The 16,089-nt window shown below is 37.7% G+C and overlaps 1 protein-coding gene across 2 annotated transcripts in view; it reads right to left on the bottom strand.

The window, feature by feature from the left end:
- Positions 1 to 16,089, bottom strand: part of LOC131591889 (membrane-associated guanylate kinase, WW and PDZ domain-containing protein 2) — a 706,821-nt gene that overhangs the window by 366,635 nt on the left and 324,097 nt on the right. The window lies entirely within an intron of this gene.

Here is a 16,089-nt window from a genome sequence, read left to right as displayed (position 1 = left end):
ATACAGTGCACTGGTGGCATCAGCCAGGGCTGAGGAGGAACACACCATCTGCTGGATCTATGCTGTCCCTGAGGATGGGAGGGAGATGCAAAACTTTCCACAGTGGCTTTCACTTTACCAGCTCAGGCACATTAGCACACCAGCCATCCCCCAGTGCAGCACTGAGCCTGACCTGGCTGGGAATTGACACCACATCCCTTCCTGTGTGGGAACCCATGGGATTCCATTCCCATGGGATTCTGCTGTGATTCTACACTCAGTGCCAGGGGATCCCTGCACCCCACTGCAGGCTGTGCCCTGCTGGTGCAGATGTACCCAGCTATCAGCACAGTTATCAGCCAGTGCTGGTCCAGCTCTGGACCAGCCCTGAAAAAAGCTCATTCCACACTGGACTCATTTCTGAACTCATTTCACACTGCAGCTATGGCAAATCTTGCTAGGCAAAATTTGACTCTATAAAAAGCACCTCAGTGTTGCCCTTGATGTTGAAATTTGACCATATGTACAAATTTAAAAAGCAGCAGGAAATATAATTTTCCAACTATTTTAAAGTGACATATAAAGATCTTTGCTGATTTTTTTTAGCAGATACCAATATCATTATGATGTTACTCCAGTTAAAAGTCCATCTGGGATGTATACATACCTCCACTTACTATCCTAAATACCTATTCTTATTGCTGTTTGGAAAAACTAAATTACATTTTAGAGGAAAATGAACTGGTTACATTTCCCCCAATTTTCTTTTTAACTATCTCTCATTGTATTATCATCTCTTTTTGCAGCCTATTTGTGTCAGCTTTCTCAGCATAAAGAAAGCAAATGAGTGCTGCCAGTAAAATATGCCAGCTTATCTGGTGTAGTCCTAAATCTTTCTCAGTTTTGAGAAAAGTTCATCTTTCAGTTCATAAGGAAAAGGAAAAATAACACTTTTCTCATATAAGAGGCCCAAAGTGTGCTCTTTCCTTAGGGCAAGGAATTGGAAACTCACTGCTATCTCATCAATTTCTTTTGTTGGTGTCTGTATTCGTAGGCCACTGAAACATAACATTATGCCTTTGCCCTTATAAGGTGTAGCAACATTACCAACACCCCAGTAATCACAGAGTAATGGAGCATGAAGTAAGAAACATAAAAAAGTAACATCAAATTGGACATATTTGAGTTTAAGGAGATTTGAAAGTTATGAGCAGTAGAACTCCACATTTTTGTCTTTCAGTATAAATTATTTTTTTTTAAAAAAACCTGTAAACATCAATTCATAAACATCATTGTCCTTACATTATTAATATACAGATAAAAAAATGTCCAAAGACTTTTCCCAAGGTCAGAAAACAAGTTAATTGGAGTCAAGGAAAAGTTCTAGAGAATTCTGTTCCACTAATTCAGTGTGTGGTTTGAACTTTTCAGACAGTTTGAAAAGCAATCAGTGCATTTGTGATACTGGATTTCCTTGTTTTGATTTAAAGTTTTGAGGGCAGTATCTTGAAAGAAGAAAGACGCTGCAGGGAAATGAACACCTTGGTACAATGCTTTACAGACATATGTTAGGTAATTCCTCACTTTGAATATGAATTCAGATACATCAATTAGCTTTAAGTTCTCTTCTGAGTATTTTCAACACACTGAGTTTAGGCATAATTGGATTTTTTACCCCTGAAACACTTAATCAAGGCTAAATCAAAGAAAAAATTCGCTTTCAGAAGAATTCTTCATTATACAAAGAAAATACTTCTCTATTTGCAAAAGATCTGCCAGCTTTATTAGGTTTCCTTCATTTAGAGACTTACTTGTTTTTCCTTTTATCCAATTAATGCATTAAATCACTTTGATGTGTTGCTTTTTAAATATGCAGTATCTGCAGTTATAGAAAAGTACTAGACATATCAGCACCATTTATTTTCCCAAACTGAGACAACACTATGCGCATCTCAAGTACAGAGATGATTTTAAGGTGACTTGATTATTCCCTCAGTGTTTAAACAAACCTTTCATCAGTTTTAAAGCTACACAGCTGAAGTGTTTTCGTCCCTACAGAGCAAGGATTTCTGCCATCAAGTTAGCATGAGTCAAAGAGATCCTGAGGAAAAATCAATAGAGAGCAAGTCTTGTAAGATGAGTGTATTTGAGAAGTGTAATCCTTTTCTTCCATCTTACACATTTTCCAATACCTTCCAATGCAGAAGAAACTAACATATGTGAAATCTGAGTACAATTTTGTTATAAGTAAGCTGTCTTCTCCCCACCCTTGCACACCCAGAGGTGGATATATATGGAACTTGCGCCTGACAGAAGTGCCAGCATTCTCAGGAAAGATACAGACAAAAATAAGATGTCACAACAAGTCCTTAAAAATGTGTATATGAGTATTTAGGTAAGGTAGACATCAAATCTTACCTGTAAGAAGCTATAATTCTTATTATTGATAATAAAAACCAAGTTACTTTGGAAAAATGCATAATCACACAATCAGATCTCTAATTTTAAGTATGTTCTATAGAAGGACTGGCATAGTTACCAATCTCTGTATTTCATTGTCAAAAGATCAAAGGCATTAGGGACTTAGGTATGAATATGGACTAGACCACTATTAAAAAGAACCCAAACAAATCCAGAACTCATCAGAATCCCAGCCCAGTCTCCAGTGTTGTCTTTCTTCTAGGAAGTCAAGTCACAGCCCAACAGAGCTCAGCCATCTGTCAAGGGCACATTAAAAGGACTTGCCTCTAATCCCCAACTTTTCCATAAACATTAATATCTGTGTTTGTATTGGTGCATTGAGATCAGTAGTAGTAGTAGTAATAATAATAATAATAATAATAATAGTAATAACAACAACAATAATTCCCAGATCCAGGAGAATACACTTAGCATAAGATAACCTATTTGTATGGAAAGTTGGTGAGTTCTATTGCTATCCAGAGCCTATGTGAACACGTGCTAATTCAGATTTTTACTGATATAGCTACATAGGATACACACACACAGATCTCACAACCTGAATCTACCAGAAGTGGTTTATAAAAACTCCAAAATCGGATGCAGTGCTGAACCCGTGTTTGTCACCTATTGGGAGCTGTTCAGTGGAGGAGGTTCAGCTCAGAGAAACTGTTGCATGTCATTGCCATGGCAATGTGGATGTGGCTTCCAGGGTGACACAATCTGATAGTCCAACAGCTCTGTGAACTCCTGTTCTGCCTGGAACTAAAAGCCATGCTGAGAAGGATTAGTGCTTTCATTTCTTCAACTGCATGGTTGAAGAAATGAAATGGGAAAAGCTGGGACAGCCTTAATTCTTCATGAGAAGCTTTAGCCTTAAGTAAAACATCTAGCTAAGGTTATATGAAAGTTCAAGAATGAATATTGGATGTTTCACAATGAATCTGAAAATGATGTATCTCTAGAGTTATAAAATTTCTGTCCCAAACTATGGCTAAGTCTTTAAGGAAAACAAATAATAGATTTATATGAAAACCAGCATCTTTTCTAGGCTAATAAAAATTATTTTGAATCTTTTTCTGTCTTTCTGAGATATATTTCCATCTTTTGTAAGCTTTTTTGTGCATTCTGTACTTGATGAATTTGAAAAATAAACTTGCTTTATGAGTGACTCTCAGCTTGTGTCAGCACTTTCACAGTGTAAACACAGAAAGCTTTATATAATGTAGATTATGTTTAAAGTAAAAGTGTCTTTCTCAAACTCCCAAGCATGCCTTATTTTTTTCATTAACTATATGAATCTTAATGAGATCAGAGTCAGTGTTGATGAGCTAAGCTATCCCGGTGCCTCCTGTTTCTTCCCACTCTCTTTTTGGACTGAGATCTGTTTCAGTTGACACAGTCATATATCCAAATATACTGCCCCAGTAAGGGCTTGGCAATCATATAAAGATAACACAGTCTAAAGTGTTGGCCACTGAATCCTTTCCTTGTAATTTCCAAAATACTGAGTTAACCTTTAGGGTTTTTTTCAGCCTGTTTAGAAATGCATGTCAACAGGAGAAGCAATTCCTACTCATTCCTCCAGTTGCTTAACAACCTTTACAGATTTTGTTTTCACAATATTTCCTTTTCAGATTTGGTTTCTGTACTAACCCATCATCAGTTTAATGCGAAAGAATAATAACATCCTTCTTTTAGCAATTACACAGCTTCCTACTAAGTCAATCCATTTGTTATTTTTTAAACAAATGCACATTTTTCTTTATTATTTCTCTGGGTACCACAAGCTGTTTCACAGGTCCTGACACTTATCTTGGAGTGACTTTATACCTCTTTGATTTCTTTTAGTTTTGAATCAGCACTCATAAATGTGGGTGTAGAGTTATTGGATTGTTATGTTTTGGTTTCTTGTCATTTCATCACATTTCTTTCCTGTTGTATTGGTTTTGCAAGGCCTGCCAGAACCAATAACAAGTTCACTCCTGGGACATCAGCATTGGTCAGTAAGCTACACAGGACAAAAAGCATAGCACACACTCCTCCTACTTCATGTTAGATGTGTGAAGAGCTTTTTAAACTTCTTTATCACTTCCATTTCTAATGTCAGCCACAGAAATATCCCAGTAAAATTTTGTGTTTACCAAAATAGCAACCTCCCAGGGCTTATCAAGCTAAGCTCTTTTTTGAAATTCTTATGTGAAAATACATTTCTCATAAAGAAATCAGTGGTCATGGCAGTACTTCTTCTATTCCTCAGTCATCTCTTTACAGGTCATACAACATTCCTCACAGGAAAAAAAAAAAAAAAAAAAAAAAAAAATAGTCTTTCAGGAAGCTAAATATCTTCACAACCAAATGGGAAATAAATGAATTTTCACTTTGATTATCTTAAGTGCTGTGGTCAGTAAAAGCTTTTATGTATAAATGCGAAGTCACTCATCTCTGTCATGAAAGGCTAGAGCACCCAGTTGTCCATACGTGGCCATTTCTTACTTCTGTGGTACCTGACTTTAGCCTATTCTCCATCTCTCAGTCTCCCCTCAGCACTTCAAAAGCAGAATCTCAAGGCATTCTGAAATGTGGCTTTTTCTCAAGTGACATCTCAGGGTTGAGAGACACTTGTGAATATAGCTAAAAGTTACCACTTCACTACTGAGTTCAGTCTCTAATTTCTCTGCAGGCGATGCTGCTGGTAAACAGACAAGTGCTTTGAATCCTCCTTGACAGAAGGGTCTAGAAACGTAACAGCCCAGAGTCACAGCAGCTCATCATGGCCAAAGTAACACTAAAGAACTTGATAAATATTCAAGAAACAAAAGCTACCTCACCAACACAGAATAGTTTGTTTATGTAATTGAATTTATGTCACAAACTGCTATTTTAAGAGGAGGAAATACTATTTTTTATCACAGCTAGCTGTCAGCACAATACCTTAACTGCTGTTTAGAAAGCCAGATTTTGTTTTCTGCCTGTTTGTATCTTTAGCTAGGCAAGTCCCATACTGATGTAAAACATGCTTTTGCAATTATCTCTCTCTCTCTTTTTTTATTTTTATTAGAAGAAATAAACTCTGAAAATTAACAATTTGATTCCTATCTTGTCAGCTCCAGGCAGAGATCAAAGGATGACTATTAATATAAAGAGTTGGGTGCTCTATAGACAAAAATTGTTTCTTCATTGCTGTTTCCCAATACTCAAGAGTTTATTCTAGTAGTCTCATGGAATATTAATTTTAATTGTCACCTACAGATTTTTATATCCCTACAACACAATTGTGTAAAAGAAATGGTCTGTATTAATTTTGTAGAGAAAGTCCTTTATTGAAAGTCTGGACCAAGCAAGGTCACAGGAAGAATGATTTAACATAATGTTGAAATGTGGAAGCACAAAAAATAAAATAAATAAATGTGATGTGATTAAAGGGGTGTGACATTTCTCCTTTAAAGTTAAAATCATGTAAGACTTAATAAGAACACAGCAGAAATCACAGTTAAAGGGGCTATACCTAGTGAAATGTCAGACCTCCAGAACTGTGCAGCAAATACAGCAATCATGTTTATGCATGAGGGTTGTTTCACTGATCCATCATTACCACAAATGCGACCAGGAGTCCAGGAGAAGATTTGGCAAAATGGAAGCCTCATCATCAAACATTTTTAACAGCTTAATGAACTTCTCTTTTGTGTAGTACATGCCTTGATTCAAGCACCAAGGACAATGCTTGCTTGTGTTACTAGATTTGTGTTGTTACATTTATTTGACACAAACTGGATGTGCACTGTGGCAACAAAAGTTAAACCAATTTCTATTGTGAACAACATTTTAAAATAAATACATTTTTAAATAATAAATTGGAAATTATTCTTCCCTGTATTGACTGACACATCTAAAAATCACCCATTACTTAATATTATGACCATGACTTTAAAATTACAAAAAAAAAAGGAAAATAATTCAGTTGAAAAAAAATATGATCACAATGCAGCTAGACAGGTGGAAGGGTATAAAGCAGAAAATCTGGCTGCTGGATGAGAGATTATTCTGCAAAATGTCTGTATTTGGGTCAGTGAAGGTGATATGCCCAGTTAATTGGTGAATAGAGCACAGTAGTGAAATCAATGAAAAACATTGATAAGTGATGAGAACGTAGTTGGTGCTCCATGCAGTGAGTACAGAAAAACTGATTTGCTTATCCAGGAGATTTTATGATACAGCTGCCTGTGGTTATAGGGGACTGAATTCAATGCCTTAGAGGTCTTTTGCAGTTCTACACTTCTGAAAAAATGGTACAGGTACTTTAATTAAAAGGAAATATTCAATCTCTGATACAGTGTTATAACCCTACTAATTTTAATAGGTGGTAAATATTTTGCTTCTCATTAGCAGGAAATTGTCAAATACTTTCATTTGTATGCAGAAAGGACTCAGGTTTGGTCCTTCCTATGCCAAAATCAGTGGAAAAACTATAATCTTGCATATGAACCTCTTAGTGTCTCTATTATGGATGGCTGGATGGATGAATAAGTTCTTTGAATGCTTTAATACTGCATGGTTTACACTTCTAAAAAATAACCTTTGTAAAATACGCTTTTATGTTAAGAATTCTGAAATCCTTGAACAGTAGAATACAGTTGTACAGCTACAGAACATGTCAAATGAAGTGCATGTTCATGACCCCTTTAAGGTGGACACTGAATTTCTGTTTATAAATGTGCACAAATAATACTGATCAAGATGTGTAGTACCTATTGCATCAGAGGAAATCACTAAGAAGTTAATAGCCATCTTAATGAGGAGAAAAAAGATCTATTTGTGAAGGACTAGTAAAGAGGACTAAAATAGCACATGATATTAGTGTAAAAAAAACCCAAAAAAACATGATGAGAGGATTAGGACTAATGGTCCTAGAAAAGAACTCTTTTGATTATTTCCTGGAATATCCTCTCAGTTTGACACAACCACCTGGGATGCAGAATACAGTGTCTAAGCAAATGAACTCTCTTGTGCAAATTCAGTCTTTGCCTCTTGTCACTTTAATAAAAATTGCAACACTGACTCCTCATTTACCACCATCTACACCTCTTCTCTGATAAACCCAGCACTTCTGTCATTATTACAAACTGACAAACCTTAGACCACCCTGAAATTTAATGCCTCTCTAACTGTGAAAACAGAAATATTGGTAGCAACATTTCAGAGACAACTAGCTCTCCATGTTTTTACTATGCTTTCCCAGGTTTTGGGAAACACTCCTGAGCACAGAATTTAAAGTAAAATAATAAGTATGGATTTTAGCCGAAGTAAATTTTCTACAGTGTAACAGAAAGTTTAAAACATAATTATTTACTTAAATATAGTATAATTGTAAAATTAAGGTGATACTTAATTCTAATCTTCCAGTTGAAAGTAAGTGCCAGCACTATATCAGGAGAAGTTTACAGCACCGGTGATTTAGAAGGAGTTCATCTCCCTGCTTGGGAGGAAGGGGTGAACTTCCTCTCTTCCACTGCTAGGAAAATACCACTGATTTGAGTGAGTAATTGCAGATTTACACCACAGTGCCTCAGATCAGATTATGGCTTGTAATAAAGCTTCAGTGTGTTTCAGGACTGAAGACACTTCTTCAAAGACTTCAAGATAAAGCACTTGTTTTAGAGTTTCATTTAACCAGGTTTCATTCAGGCTGAGCTTCAAGGAACCTGAGCATCAAAGTGCTAGAAGGTGATTTTTTGTCAAAAATCAGTTTTCTCTTGCTGTCATATAATATTATATCACAGAGCACCCAGGATTTTGAACCATTTCTCTCACACTGCCTTTTCTCATGAGCAGGGATGCTGTGAAGAGGCCACAATGACTAGGTTTCTCCATCTTCACCCTTCTACTTTCTTCTTCCTCAACAGCCTATGGTTCACCAGGATGCTGAAAACCTGCATAAGACTTTTTCCCCCAGTGAAAGCCCTGACATCAACCACTCCCACAGCTGCAGTGGTGGAGAGGAGCCCAGTACAACACACCAGACACTGGGTCCTTCTGGAGGGAGGAAATTGTGATGGTGGGATATGGATGTTTGAGAGCAAGAGGGGAATGGCATAAGCATCAGGAGCAAGGAGAGCCTGGGGTGGAAGTGAAGGATCTCAGTGCCCTGAAAACCTTACGACCTGCAGAAGGAAACTTTAGCACTGGTTTAACTCTCCCTGAACACAGTCCAGCTCACACTTATTTTTTTTTTCAAAGACATTTTTCTCCTTACTCTTCAGCTTCCATAAGGCAAACCCATCCATTTCTGTTAAGTAGCATGGTATGTCAGTTTTCTGGCATTTGAGTTAAACAGTAACCGTAAAGAATGCTTGTGAGAGACAATAACTTCTTGATGTCAAGTCTTTCCACAATGGGGAACTGCTTTTAAATAACTTCTCTGAAGAATAAAATAGAATAGTTTCCTGATAATTGTTTTATTTCCATGGAAAAGTGAAGGAAAAGCTGTTTGGCTTATATTCTTTATCATGACAGCCGGAGGATGTGCATAAGGATTCCTGTTTCTGCAATCATACATTTTAATTTTTCTTTCTCATTTCTCTTAATTTTGTTTTTGGTTGTCTTCTCTATTTCTCTGTGAATTGTTGGATTTCTTTCCTTTTTGGTCCTTTATTCCAAGCCCTCTGCTCTCAGTTCCTCTCCATGCCCTGTCTTCCTCTGTGCCACTCACTCAGCTTGTTAAACACTCTCCCTCCCACTGACTTCTTGGTGCAGAGATAGTTGGTTACAAACCTTTGTTGACAATGGCCAATTCTCTCTGTCACTGTAAGATGTTCACACCAAGGCTCAAGAACAGCCATTTTCAGAGAGAAGGTCAGTAATTTTAAGGGCAAAGAGAGGCTGTCTCTTACAGACAACTGTACTGCACTCAAAGATCAAAATGCATTTGTTCGTCAACACCTATCTATTTCGATCCAATCTCCCCTCACACCTTTGGGGAAAGGGAGAACCCTAAAAAGGATGAACAAATAGACAAACCAAATTCATATGCAAAGTGATAAGATGAACTGGCATTTCAAAGGCATGCCTACAAAAAAAAAAAAAAAAAAAAAAAAAAAGGGAAAAATATTCCCGTAACAGAGAAGTGATTTGATGGAAAATCCTGTGATCCCAAAAGAGGAGGCACATTCTACATCAAACACTTTCCTAGATTTTTTCGATAGTAATTTCCTGAAAAAGAGTTTATTCTTATTCCTTTTCTTTTTTTCTTTTTCTTTTTGGATTACTGTACATTGCCTTTTCCAGGCATGACTCATATGCACAGAAATATCTTTATCACAAATGAAACACATTTTCAGATTTACATGCTGACTTAGCCAAAACTCAAGGCTTTTGACTTTTAAAGTTTTAAAGTATTTCTAATGATGGCAGGAAGGTCTGATGTGCTTGAAGATATAAGGCTCATCACCAAGGCAGCAGTGAGCTCAGGTGAAGGCAGAACAAACCAATTTTCCTCCATGACTGGGTCACCCTGTACTGAGGTGTAAAGGTCTGGTTACATACACACCACTGAGCGTGTATCCATGAGAACAGCACTGGAAATGACATTTCTTCTGCATTGTGTGGCCACATAAATATCAATTTGTGCTTTAGAACAAGAATGTCATATCACTTGGAAAATATCCCAGTATCTTGGCGAGTTGTATTGGAAACTGGGAGGCATAAAAGGAAAGTATTACCCCACATGGCCCAGTGCTGCTACTCTTTCTCAGTGTGAAAAGCAGGATGTTGGGCCAAATACCTGCTGTTAGTCCAGTTGGGGAAGCAAATTCCATATCAAACATTTAACATATTTTGCCAGTAATTTTTGTATTTGCTGTTGAGGTGGAATCTGGACTGTCTGATCTATTCTTATTACAGTGGATAATTCATGTATACTAAGCTTTATATAAAAAAGTGATTGAAAAACAGGGTACATTAAAAAAATAATGCTTGGTAGGAGGTAAGAGTTTGTCCTCTGCCTTATACTCTTATATATATAATATATATCTTATATATATCTTATATATATAATATATATCTTATATATATACCTTATATATACCTTATACCTCTACTTACTCTGGAGTTATCACACCAGAGTGGGTGGGTCTGGTGCACCAACATTTGTAGCAATTATCACAGACTCATTCACCTGATGTGGGCCAAGAACCTCAAACTGAGAAGATAATGCTTCTTAACGCCATGGTAATTTCCCTGAGAGACTGTGGGGACATGTGGGACCTTCCCATTAAAATGAAAGTGGGAAAAAGAAATGAACGGGACAAGAAAATACTCAAGATCTGGTCACATTGCAGTGCACCTCTGTCAAGGACAGTCTGAACCTTATCTCCTGAAGGTACAGAGCAACAAAAACTTTCTCCTTGTTCTTAGGGCAGCTGTAGGCTACAGATCTTTTTCATGGACTGCTGTGGCTATCGCCAAGAGCTGTGGCAGAAGAAGCACACTATTATCAAGCGCTGTAATGCTGAACTAGCAGACAATACCAAAGCACCTACATTTTCTTGTGCTCTCTCTCCTTTTATTTCTTTCCTGCTTGTAATCATAACTATGCCATGGAGAGCTTTCTTTGATGCATTCTTCGAAACACAATAGACAGCATACATTATTTATCCTAATGCAATAGTGTGCAAGGCACCCCCCCATATAGGAATAACTCCAGGAGAGAACAGAGCAAGATAAAAACAGGTTACATCTTTTTAGTCAGAAAGTGATGAAACCTCAGAGAAGGCAATTCTGATGTGGATGAGGTTGCAAAAGTAGGAGCAGCAGGAGATAGGAAACCAAACTTTGTTTTCTCCTGTGCTACTGAATCACTGGGGGAGCCAGGTGCAGGTACTTACAAACCAACCCACATACAAATGCAAGAGCAATGGGTAATTAAGACAACTCTTTGGGAAGGGCCCTGAGAGCCTGACTATCTCTACAAAGAGGACTGAAAGTTACTTCTGTTTAAAAATGGTTGTGCACTTTCTCTGTCTCAGCCTCCCAGTTTATTTGCACATGTACAAAGGAGTGAACCTCTATGAATTTTTTTATAAAATTAACTACACAAATGTAAACTACCACTTGTAAGAGAGAACTTTAAACACTGAGAATTTGACTTCTTTACATATCAGCAATAAAGTTTTTTTATGCAGGTTCCACCATTTAAGGGGCAGAGAGCATTTACTAGTGTAAATGAACAGTACTGAAAATGAACAATTGTTATTCTGTTGGTATGAAAACAGCAGCAAACATGCTTCCTTGGTTTAGTTTTGAATTCTGAGCAGGGCTCGTATTTCACACAGTAATAGTCAGTAACTTCCATGGACAGGGAACATAATTACAGTGTCCTAGCTCCAAATGGCTGAAGGTTGTAAAGGATAATATATAGCACCTGCTGAATCTGCAGAAGGAAAAAACCTAACACAATAAAGAGCTCCCTACTGGCACACTCCTCCTTTTTCAGAAGGACTTTCCAATAGGCACACAGGCAGGTGTTTTTTGATGGTTATGTCGCTGCAGTTGGTTCGACAACAGCATTTGACGGCTGCGATGACAGAATGGGAACAGACTATCCCCTCAGTTATTCCAGGTTTTAAAATCCAGCCATTTAAAGCTAGGAAAGTTTTGACTTACCCTTTGCTTTTGTGCAGCAAATTCCTCCTAGTGCTGTCTGAGGGACAGCTATCTCTCATCCCATAAGGATTTCTGGGTTTGTGGATATGCAATGATACTTGCATTTCCACAAACTGTTCACTTGTGTTTTCCAGAATCTCTTTTATTACATCATCCAAACAAGAAACACCAAAACTGCTGTCTCCTTCTGTCAGTCAGGAGCTGCAGAGCTCTGAAGACAGAGGCACACGCATTTCCAGTTGCCCCAGCCAACAATGCCCCACCCAACAATGTGATCAAACAGTGAACAATTATGATCCAATCAAGCTCCTTTATTCAGCCATCTGCAATTCTCCCCAGATGTTCTAGATTTATGGAATATTCCAGTGGCTAGTGTCATAATCAAGCTTTGCTTTTAGAGGTTCTTGATCTCAGCCATGTGATAGAGAACCTTAATTAGTGACAAAGGGAGTGATTCTCATGCCTCTTTCGATTATATGCACTGTAAAATAGAAAATTCTGGATTGCATAGCATTACAGGGTGATGCCAAGTTACGTTTCAGAATGTCTTCCAAAAAGCTGACTCTAAAGGTGAAAAATCCTTTAATGAAAGGGAACTCTGCCCTGAAGGTCCTGTCCTTGCAGAGGCTCTGCTCACCAATGTTTCATTACAAATATTATCACCTCCTGGACTCATCATGGCTTCTGCCATCACAGAGATGAATACAATCACTCCAATAACTTTGGCCAATGTCATGAGCAATCCAGAAGATTTAATCCAGGACCTCGGGAGAAGAGACAGATGGAGGAGGAGCAGCACAGGTGTGCCAAGGCTTTGTGCTCCCATCAAAGCAGTTTTCTCAGCAGATGACCAAGTCTGAAGTTACACAATCCATATCCAATTAGTCTGCTTGAATCAATCCAGACTCTAAGCATTCCTAAATCTTTAGAAACTTCACAATATTTACAAACGTACCAGAAGTTCGTAGAGTTTTTACTAATTTCAAGAAGTCTTTAATTTCTGTTATCTAGGACAGACTTTTATAGCTTACATCATCTCTGTCATCAGAAAAGCACTCTAGTGGCAATAATTCTTCACACTGTACTTCACTGCAATTTATTTATTTGACTGGAAAGGAAAGGATAACTGAGAAAGAGAGCTTTTATTGTGATGTACTCTCTATTGCAATGCTTCCCATATCCATGCCCATTTGTATTCCATCACCTCTGGGTTATGAGCAATTCTGTCAATGGAGATTGTCATGGCTGTAAAGACTTAACTCCTAATACCTTCAGATTAAAGAATCTTTCCCAGGCACTTTTTTTCTGTTATTCATATTTTCATAAGGGATAATAGTTAGGGGGGTTAGAGGTTCAGTGATCACCCACTGTCAATCCTATTTGCTTGTTTTCTTTGCAAGGAAGGTGATAAAATGTATTTAACCTGAGCCCCTCTGCAAGATTGTATTTTCTCTACTAAATGCTCTCTTGTCTCATCTCTAGAGTGAAACTTGGCACCAATTTCAGCAGAGGCAAAACTGAGCTGTAAACCCCACTCTCCTTTAGTACCATTCCTATGATCATACAGGTATTCAGGATACAGATTCAGATTATAAAATTGTCCCAAGAAAGCCACCAGCTTTCATTGTTCCCTTCAGAAGTTTGAACCATGGGAGTATTGGCTAAATTCTTTATGGTATACTTGGCTGATGTTGGGATAAAAAATAATTTCCTTTTTGTCATAGGAAGACTGATAAGATTGAGAGTATTGTGTTCTGTAGGAATCTGGATATGCACCTCTCTATGACCTAGTTCCCCTGAACCAAATTCTGACTTCACCTGGACTAAAGAAAGGCCTGGTGGCAGAAATTGCTTCTCACTGTCCCAGAACATGGAGCTGGGCCAGAAGGGAAAAGTCATAGATGTTTGGTAAGGTTAAATCAAAGAAGGTTTACATAAATAAAGAAGTTTGTGGAGAGTCAGAAAAAAAAGTATGAGAGGAGAAATACAAAGAAATTAGAAAGGTAACAGGAAAATGATTGCAATGTCAGGTTAGAAGCATCTTGCATGGTTCCAGGTGAGAGTGGTTTTCTTTATTTAGTTGAAAAAGTCAACCTAACCTTCCATGGTTAGAGAAAGAACACAGCCAACTTTCAGTTTACAATTTTCAGCTAACTCTATTATTGATGTTTTGTTTTCTACAAAATAGTGGGCAGTCTAAACATAGGTATACTTTGTACACAAACACCAAAGACCACCAAAAGAATCATCCTTCTCTTTATCCTACAGCATAATGTAGTCAGAGAACAGTTGCTACAGTGATCAGAGAGATCTGAAATTTTTGTCTGGTGCTTTTATCAGATGTGTGTCTGGGGTATGCTGTACACGTGAGGAAGCAATGACAGGAATAGGAATAGCTGGGATATTCTTAAGATGGGGGGGGGGGGGGGTGGTGGGGAGAAAGTAAATTATGATACTGACCATACTCTTTTCTTGGCCCTATGGGCTACAATCAGCTCTGTTATAGTGACATCATTTACAACAAACTTTATTTAAACTGCTTGCATTAGGGCAGCCGGGAATACTATATGGCCTTTAATGTTCTTAAGCTTATTTTGCAGGGAGAGCAGGATGGTTTCTGTATAGGCATTTTTCTACTGAAGTGGGAAATAGGTGGGCTGCTTGATGAGTCTGTCAGCTGGAACACTGGCAATTCCTACTTGGAGTGCTTCAATGTAAATATAATTTGCTCAGACTTCAATACTCTGGGTCTGTGTCTTTTTTCCTGTTACTATATACTAATCTACCTAATTCTTATTATTTATTTTCATTGCAACTAGAAGACAAGACTGACTTTTATGTTTATCCACAGAATGTATTTACACAGCTTTCAGAAAGTGATGATGAGAAATTTTCCTAGTGCCACCATTTTATCTGTTTCTCCTCCCCCTTTACAGAGTTCCAGTGCTGCACCACAAGAAATACATTGTGTATTTCCAAGCAATGTCCCTGGGCAGTTTTCATTTTGTAATGACAATAAAAGTCAAAAGTCATTCTTAATTTCTTAAATCAGATTTTCACTGTTAAATCCCACTTTAAATAATGTTGTAGTTAATAATCACATAATCAGTAGACAGCACTCCTAGTTGGATGTGTGTGTTTCTTTAGGGTTAAATTTGCTCATTTAATTTCTTCTGGAAACTTTTCTGCCTGTAGTGATCTTCAATCCAGTTTTTCTTAATGTGTAAAGTTCTGAAATCGAATTTGTTCCTGTTCAGCACTGGACTGCCATTTTATTCTGATTATGTACATACACACCTGAAAATCAGCCTGCTTTGGTTTACCTTCCAAAACTGCAGCTGCATTCCAGTGCTTTGTAACTATGGTCAGTGCGAATAAGGCATCTGGAATTTTTCTGTCACTCAAAGCTTTTAAACTCTATTTATTTGAACATCTCTCATTGACATTTCTGCTTGTCTGATGGTTTGCAAGATGTTTGTTTTCTTTTTCACAACCCCAATGTGCAATTGTGTCACTTTCCATGAAGCAAGTGTTTACTACTGTCAAATTATCTACCTGTACAGAAGGAGCTATGGGATCTACATGCAGTGTTAAAGTTCCTTTTTTGCTCCTTTCCAGCGGTAGTGGAAGCAGTTAGGTCTATGAAAATTAATCTCAAAAGACAGTAACAAGTCTGGCAAGTAACATTTGGGGGTTTTATAAGTACTCACACAACATGCTTTCTAAGCACCAACAAAAATAGTAGGCACTATTAAGTAGTCACAAAAAACACTGGCCACATTTTCTGGAGAGGATCCATGCTACTGTCAACTTCTCACAGCTACCCTTCTTCCTCCTGCTTGCCCTACTTTTGTGCTATGGAGCCACCTTATCTGAAGGGACATTTAAAAAGCGGTTTTCACCGGAGAGAAATTTCCAATTGCCCCATGAATCCTCTGGAGAAACACGGTCCCCTTCCCCATTGCCCTGCAATCACCCCACATGTGGAGA

The sequence above is a fragment of the Poecile atricapillus genome, chromosome W (assembly GCF_030490865.1).
Source record: "Poecile atricapillus isolate bPoeAtr1 chromosome W, bPoeAtr1.hap1, whole genome shotgun sequence".
NCBI lineage: Eukaryota > Metazoa > Chordata > Aves > Passeriformes > Paridae > Poecile > Poecile atricapillus.
This window is presented reverse-complemented; position numbering and strand designations above follow the sequence as displayed.